Genomic DNA, 7774 nt, shown 5'->3' on the forward strand with positions numbered 1-7774 from the left:
CTGTCTACTCTGTGTGTGGAGAGGGGGGGAATGATTCTTGCTGTAAGGATTTGTTCCCTCTTGAAAGCTTGTAAGCCAGTCACTTCTTGCCTTTGTAGTCCCCCCCCCCCTCCATTTTGGGTATCTAATGTTATAGGGAATATTTTGGTTTATGGTTTAAACATTATTTCAGGGCAATAGTTACAGGGTTTCATATCCCCTCCATGGAGTCCTGGTATAGTGTTGTTGTTGTTGTTAAGTGCCGTTGAGTATGGATAAGAACTGGACCCCATGCCGATTTGAACCACAAGGTTAGCAGTTCAAACTCATCAGACGCTCCTCAGAAACTCTATATAGGGTTTTATTATTCCCTTCAATTCCAATATTCTGTAGTGTTTTCATCAAGAAAAAGTGTTGGATTTTATCAAATTCTTTTTCTGCATCCATAGAGATGATTATGTATTTATTTTCCTTTCTTCTATTTATATGGTGTTCAAAGCTTTTTTTTTTTTTTAAGTTTTTATTGTGAATTGAGTGATAGTCTACATGGGAGAACATCAGCTTTACATTCATCCTATTGTATTTTGTTTCATTTCAATGATTACAATCCCCTTCATGCATCATGATTCAACTGCATTTGTTTCCATTCCCTTTGTTGTTTTTTTATGGGGGGATGTACACCGAAGCACTCAGGAATATATAACCATTCAAACAACCAAAGGGTACACCCCACAAGCTTGCTCCCGGCTGTCAGCACACAGCCCCCTCCCTCCTTGAGTCTAGAGTCCCCAGCCACTCCTTCTCTCGACAGCATCGTCTCTGCCTCCATCTCTGGCATTGCTGCTTCTCTGGATAGGGTCCTGCACTCCGCTCTTCTCCCTTGATGGTCCCAGGGTCCTCCACTCCTGGACTGAAAGATCAACCACTCCCCTCCTTTGTTACAAACGTCTACCTTTACATTTGCAACACTCACAGTCAGTCCTGATAGCAATTATTCACTATTGTACCACAAGAGTCTTATCCCCATCTCCTTTCAGCAGCCCCATACAGACAGGTTGTAAACCACTCAGTGGAGATTCTACCTTCCCCGCACACTCTGGAATTAGGCTCCCTCTTGAAAGCTTGTAAGCCAGTCACTTCTTGCCTTTGTAGCCTCCCTCCCCCATTTTGGGTAACCAATGTCCAAGTTGCCCATCCCTATCAACCCGGTATACTGAGGGGGTGGGAATGATCCTTGCTGTAAAGATCAAAGCTTATCTTTTAAAGGACCATAGTTAAGGCAACAAGAGGTAGCTAACAGCTTCAACATCCTGGATTTTTTTAATTTAATTTTTTCATTTTTAGGGTGCAAAGATAAGTGGTTCTGGATTTTTAAAAACTAAAATCATTTTCCTAAAAGTACGTTTTCCTATTCTGGACAGATTAAAACAGGTAACATTTTCGCCTGGTGTTTTGTAACCACATAACTAAGGTCACTGACTTCTTTGTTAAGTGCTCTTGCATTGGTTCCAACTCATAGTGACTCTATTTGTAGGGTTTCCAAGGAGCAGCTGGTGTGTTTGAACTGCCTACCTTGTTGTCTAAACCAAACTTGCAGTCTAGTGCTTATCCTACAGCACCACACCAGCTTAAAGTAGTTGGGTCTTTACTGCCCTCTGATCTACCTCCTTCACTTAGCCAACTCTATTTTAGGAACCGTTGCAACATTTACACTTTCTGTTACCAAATTGGGCTGTGAGTAACCACAAACAAAAATCTAAAGGTGCACTAAACAGAATGTTTATTTTACCTAGAAATCCAGCAGAGGGCAGGTTCCAAATGCTGAATTATCAATTAGCATTATTAAGAACCCAGGTAGTTTCCCTCCTTTCTGCTACTGTTAGTATGTCAAATTCTCCCCAGGATGCCTTCTCTCATAAGCTGTTGACAACAATTTCAGGTATTGAGTTCAGAAAGAGAAACATACGTGTCTTATGTGACTCTTAGGAGCAAGAAAACCTTTCCCCAGAGCATCCCTTGAGGATATCACATTTCTTTGACCAGAATGGATTCACCTGCCCATTCCTAACCTGGTTCTCCAGCAAGGGGAATGGCTTAACATAATCAGATTTTTCTTCTCTGAAACGTGGGGTGAATCCAGCTTCTTTTGATGCACAGAGTTGTGTGGAAGGAAATAAGTACCTAAAAATGTTGGAATTCATTTCAGAAGGAAGGAGAGGTGAAGACAGCCACCAGTACCTGATTATCCCAATACATAAGTAGATTGATAAATATATCTCAGAAGGTAATTTTACAGTGGAGGACATGAAATCCACATTTATTCAGTGTCTTCTACCTGGTAGACACTTTTAAGCCTTTGTGTGTTCTGTCATTTAATCCTCACACTAAGCCTGGGAAACAGATATTGATAACCACGTTTTGCAGTTGATGAACCAGGCTTTGTAAAGAAAATTGTCCAGGACCGCTCTACTCAGGATCACATGGAATAGAGCTTTGATTAACATTGAAGTTTCACTTTCAAGCTTGATATCATGATATTTCCACATGGAATCCTGACACTGTAGGGTAAGCACTGGACCACAAGGTCTGTTTGAACTGCAAAGTTGACAGTTCAAACACACCAGCTGCTCCTCAGAAACCTTATACAGGGTCTCTCTGACTCAGAACCAACTCAATGGCACTTAATAACAACAACAAATGATGTGAAGAGTTGGAATTAGAACTCTTTAGAGGAAAATAAAATCACATTTTTTAAAACAAAAAGATAGGTTTCCAGATGTCTCTGAGATATGGAATTCATATCATAGTTTACTCCCAATTAGAAGGTGTAGCTGCTGTGATTATATAGGACTGGGTGGGCGACAGGGGCTTAGAGCTCTTTCTAAGCTTTGTCTCCTTGGTAACCCTTAAGTGCCTCTGGAGGCTCCCAGAATCCTTGAAATGCTGAAAATACAGCAACCACAAGCAACCAGGTGGGCTTGGACCAGTTAGTTGTTCCTAGAACAACTATCAATGCATTCATCTCAAAGAGGATTTTGAAGATGGCACACTTGTTTTGTAACAATGCTTTTGACTCTGTGCCCAAAGAAGTGAGGAAACAGCCCTGGACAGATAACCATTTCAACATCAGAAGGGAGCAGCTGGAGAGCATCAGGGACTTGGGGCTGAGGTCCTTAGGCTCTATTGATTGCTTTCAGTCCTTGAGCAACCCTTCCTCTCTTAAAACTTCTTTTCTCTTGTAACAATTTTGTTTCACATGCAAGGGTGAGTCAAAAAATTATCTACACTCTGGCTGTAGATTTATTTTAATCAACTTTTGGAAAAAACAAATACAACATTTTTTATACATAATCTCCTTGCTTTTCAGTACCTTTTGTCCATCTGTCAACAAGCTTTTGCCTTCCCTTATTAAAAACATGTTTTAGGCTGAGCTGCACGAATGCATTTTTGTCTTCACTTCTTCATGAGAGGTAAATCTTTGTCCTCAAAGGGCTGTTTTTAGGGACCAAACAGGTGAAAGTCCGATGGAGCAAGATCAGGAGGATGCTTTAACACCACAAAATGAAGTTTTTACAGTGTTAACAACAGTAACAACAGCAGCCAGACTAGGATTATTCATAAAGCTTGTATTTCCTTCATTACCCACTACCCCATAACCAGAGGGTCAGGAGAGAACTAGAGTTCCACTTCCAAGGCGACTCCTCAATCAAGGGAATAATGGTACTTTTAAGCATCTGTAATAATATAATTGAACAAAAGGGCTACATCTGGGGGAAAGGAAGGGTAAGTGGAGAATGGGTTTGTCATACTAATGAGCCCTGCAATTTTCTCCATACAGCTTCATTCCAATATTGGGACCTTATTCTTGTGCAACCAATACGCCATCTCTCAAATAAGAAACCAAATGAGGCTGTAAATTCAATTAATATTATTCAATAAGTTGAAAGATCAAGGAAGGGCTCTTGAGTGCACTGTTCAGCTATCAACCTTGCATCTGTAATAGATGAAATTCAGTGTGGTTGTAGGACGTCTCTAGGTTTCAACTGGTGTCAGGGATTTGAGGTGGTTCTCGTTCCTAAGTTTTTCATTGCCATTAAAAATAACTACATCTTACGACATTGAGTTCTTCCTACCCATGCCATTTTAGGGTGGCAATGAGCTAGTTTCCCAGAGCTGGACCTTTAGTGGGCATGTCATTTCTGATAACTCCTGCTAAATTAGATACGCATGAGCTGCTAGATTACCATCCAGAGTGTTAGTGTAGCTTTCACTCCTTTCTATCCTATCAAACCCAGATAATCTACCCCAGATCTTCCTTATTTTCCTACTTCTCTGTAATTTGCAGTAACTGTTCTACTAAGAAATTCCATATTAGTTAGGAACTTTTCAGTGACTATGAAAATGCAATCTGTCATAAGGACAGGAGGAGAAAATTGTATGGACGTATACTAAGAAGTAGAATCATAGGAAGTTGGAGGATGAGGTTTGGAAAATGGACAGGAACCAAAGCATCATGGAGTCAAGAAGAAGGAAGCAGAACAACCATTTTGATGTTTCTGAAGTCCCTGCTGACACTACTGTGTAAAATCTGTTGTGTTTCAGTCATTCCATATTCAGCAGATCCTGAGTACATCGAATGGACCAAGGCCAGGTCCTGTGCCCATACCCTGGGGTAGGAACAGGCAGAGGCTGTGTCAGCCCCTCTGCTTTAGTGGGCGATGAGGCACTACAGAACCATGGCAGATCCCCAGAATTGGAAAGGAGAGAATATCACAGCCTGGAGAACTAAAAACAACAAACATTGAATTTAAGCAATACTGAATTATAGACAGACACTCAGAGGAGAAAAGTATAAACCAGAATGCCCCATGAATTAGTGCTAACAAATTACCTTAAATTTATATATTCTAGAAAAATGTTCACACATTGAATTCCTTATATATATATCAAGCCATGTGAGGTGTTGGGGAATACTAAGGGACCATAAGCTCAATGGGAAGACAAACACGCAGACTCAAGGTTATGCATTATAATGTCTTAGTTATCGAATGCTACTATAACCCCAGATAGATGGCACTAACAAACAAAAATGTATATTTCACAGAAGGCTTTCTGTATACAGGGTGCCGGCTGTAGGGGAAGTCTTTCTGTCTCAGCTTTGGGGGATGGTCCTCTCTCTTCAGTGTTTATTCTTTGGCTTCTTGGTGATCTTCATGTGGCATGACACCTATCTTCCCTCACGTCTACTTTTGTCTCTGTTTCAATCTGCTCTTTTTAAAAAAATTTATTAGCACAAACATTTATTTACTAATCGAGGCATGATCCTAATTAAACCAACACTTTGAAACAATTGCATGTAAATGTTTGTGAGAGAAATAATTGAACACAGTAATGAAAAAACAAAACACAAAGCATTGTGGAGATTTGCTCATTGAACTGAGCTTGTTCATTCTCATTGTTGTTGTTGTTGTTTAGTGCCATCGAGTCGGGTCCGACCCATAGCGACCCTGTACAGGGTTTCCGAGGGTGTAAATCTTTACGGGAGTAGAAAGCCTCATCTTTCTCCCGCGGAGCGGCTGGTAGTTTCGAACCGCTGACCTTAAGGTTCGCAGCCCGATTCGTAACCACTACGCTACCAGAGCTCCTAATGCCTATTCAAAGTAAAGATGGAATTTTTATTCTACTTTCTCATAGGTCCAAGTACAGGTGACATTATTCATAACACATAATTAATTTTCCAGTTTTCGTGCTTTCCTTCCCATCCCACTCCTGTTGTTGAACCAAAACACCATCTGTAAAATTTTAGACAGTCTGAGTTTTTCTGCCATCATCTGTAGTTTCTTCAAACTTTTTCTCCAGGTTTCATGAAAGTGTGTTGTTTTCAAAGTGCTTTCACTTTTGGTGGTGAGGGTTTTGCCATCAGTAGTGATGATACAATCAGGTTTGGCCACTGCATCCACTTTTTGCAGAGCCTTGCTTATTCTTATTTCCTTCATGTAATCATCAAAGCCTTGGCTGTCTACCAGACGCCATCTTCCTACCAGCTGCTGTATGGTAGACATGGTGGGTGTGGACAGGCAGATGTGCAGAGCGATTAGAGAGGTCTGGTGAGAAAACGTGGTGTCAATCTGCTTTTAATCTCTCAAAGGTGAATGGCTAAAAGTAGGCATTTACTTATATGATCTCTTAACATAACAAAGAAAATCCACTCCTAAATGAGATTGTGACTACAGGTATAGGAGTTAGAATTTACAATACATATATTTGAGGAGTGGAGGTGGAGTACACAATTTAATCCATAACATTGTTGTTGTTAAAAGCCCTAGAATTAGTTCTTATTCATAGTGATCCTGTGTAGGGTTTCTAAGGCTGTGCATCTTTGTGGGATCAGAAATTTTGACTCTTGTGGACCTTTAAAATTTTCTTTAACTTTAATTTGAACTTGGATATGAGCAATTCCACAGTCAGCCCTGGCCTTGTTCTGACTGATGATATTGAGCTTTTCCATCATCTCTTTCCACAGGCGTAGCCGAGTTGATTCTTCTCTATTTCATTACATACACACCACAAGGTCCCTGTGTGTAGTTACTGGTTATTGTTGTTGAAAAGAACGTTTTCAAATTTCTGCCGTGCAATCCCTGGCATAATTTCTATCACCATGAAGTATTTTCCAGCTACAGATTCTTCCTCTTTGTTTTCCACCTTTGGCTTTCTATTCACTAGTAATTATCAGTGCATCTTGATAGCATATTGATCAGTTTCAAACGTCAGTTAGAAACCCTTTAATTTAATGCTCTAATATTCATCATTCATCTTCATACCACCAATCTGTCTCTGAGAACTCAAAGATGAAAACACAGTTCTTACTTTCAAGATATTAATCACTGCTTGATTAACAGATTCTGGGGCCATTGTATGTTCTGGCATTGTAGCCATTTAGTTCATCAAACATTTCTCCAAAAGAGTTCATTTTACTCCTTTAGTTAAAAAACAAAAGTCCTGATTTTACATGAGGGAGCTTCAAAAAGTTTGTGGAAGAATTCCATAATCTTTCTTTCTTTCTTGATACATTTATTAAAAATTAGACTAATGGTCCTGTGGCTCAAATGTAAGTATGTGCTGACTTCCACAAAACATGATTCATTGTAAGGGACTCTTCACAGCTACAGTCTGGACAGAAATAAAAGGTAAACAGAAATGAATGCCAAGAGAGGACCATTTAAAACTCAATCCTCTTGATAATTATTATTTGCTAGAAAATGATGTTTAACATTATTTACAATTATATCAACATTCATGACAGCCTAAGGGTGCCATATGACCACAAGAAATCTTCATACTTCCCAAACACTCTTATATTTTAAGCTAAGAAAGTCAGTAATGAGAACAAACTTATTTCTGGGTCTTCTTATTGCAGATGGGAGGAGAAACTGGCACCAGGTTCCTCATACTGTACATTCACATGTGATGCCAAATCTTCATATGCTGTCCAATTTCTTTAAGATAAATGGAGTGACTCACAGCACGGCCATGTAGATAAGAAAGTTCCATATGGAGGAGATCACATCCTCTTGCATCTTCCGTTTCATTTCCTCTGGGTCCAGCTTCAGTGCTAGGCTCTCCATCTGGAACATCATGACTTTGCCTCAACGACTTCCAGACACAGCCTACTACTTTCCTCTGTAGCTGCCAGGCATCCGGATCGAATTCCATAATCTTTTTTTTTTAAGGTTTTTATTATGGATTGAGTGAAAATTTACAGGGCATATCATCAGTTTTACATTCAACAAATCAT

General features: G+C 39.8%; 1 pseudogene; it reads right to left on the minus strand.

The window, feature by feature from the left end:
• Positions 1-5654: 5654 nt before the first annotated feature.
• On the minus strand, positions 5655-6041 carry LOC102829565 (annotated as a pseudogene).
• Positions 6042-7774: the final 1733 nt, after the last annotated feature.

Source organism: Chrysochloris asiatica, unplaced genomic scaffold (assembly GCF_000296735.1).
Source record: "Chrysochloris asiatica unplaced genomic scaffold, ChrAsi1.0 scaffold00050, whole genome shotgun sequence".
Lineage (NCBI taxonomy): Eukaryota > Metazoa > Chordata > Mammalia > Afrosoricida > Chrysochloridae > Chrysochloris > Chrysochloris asiatica.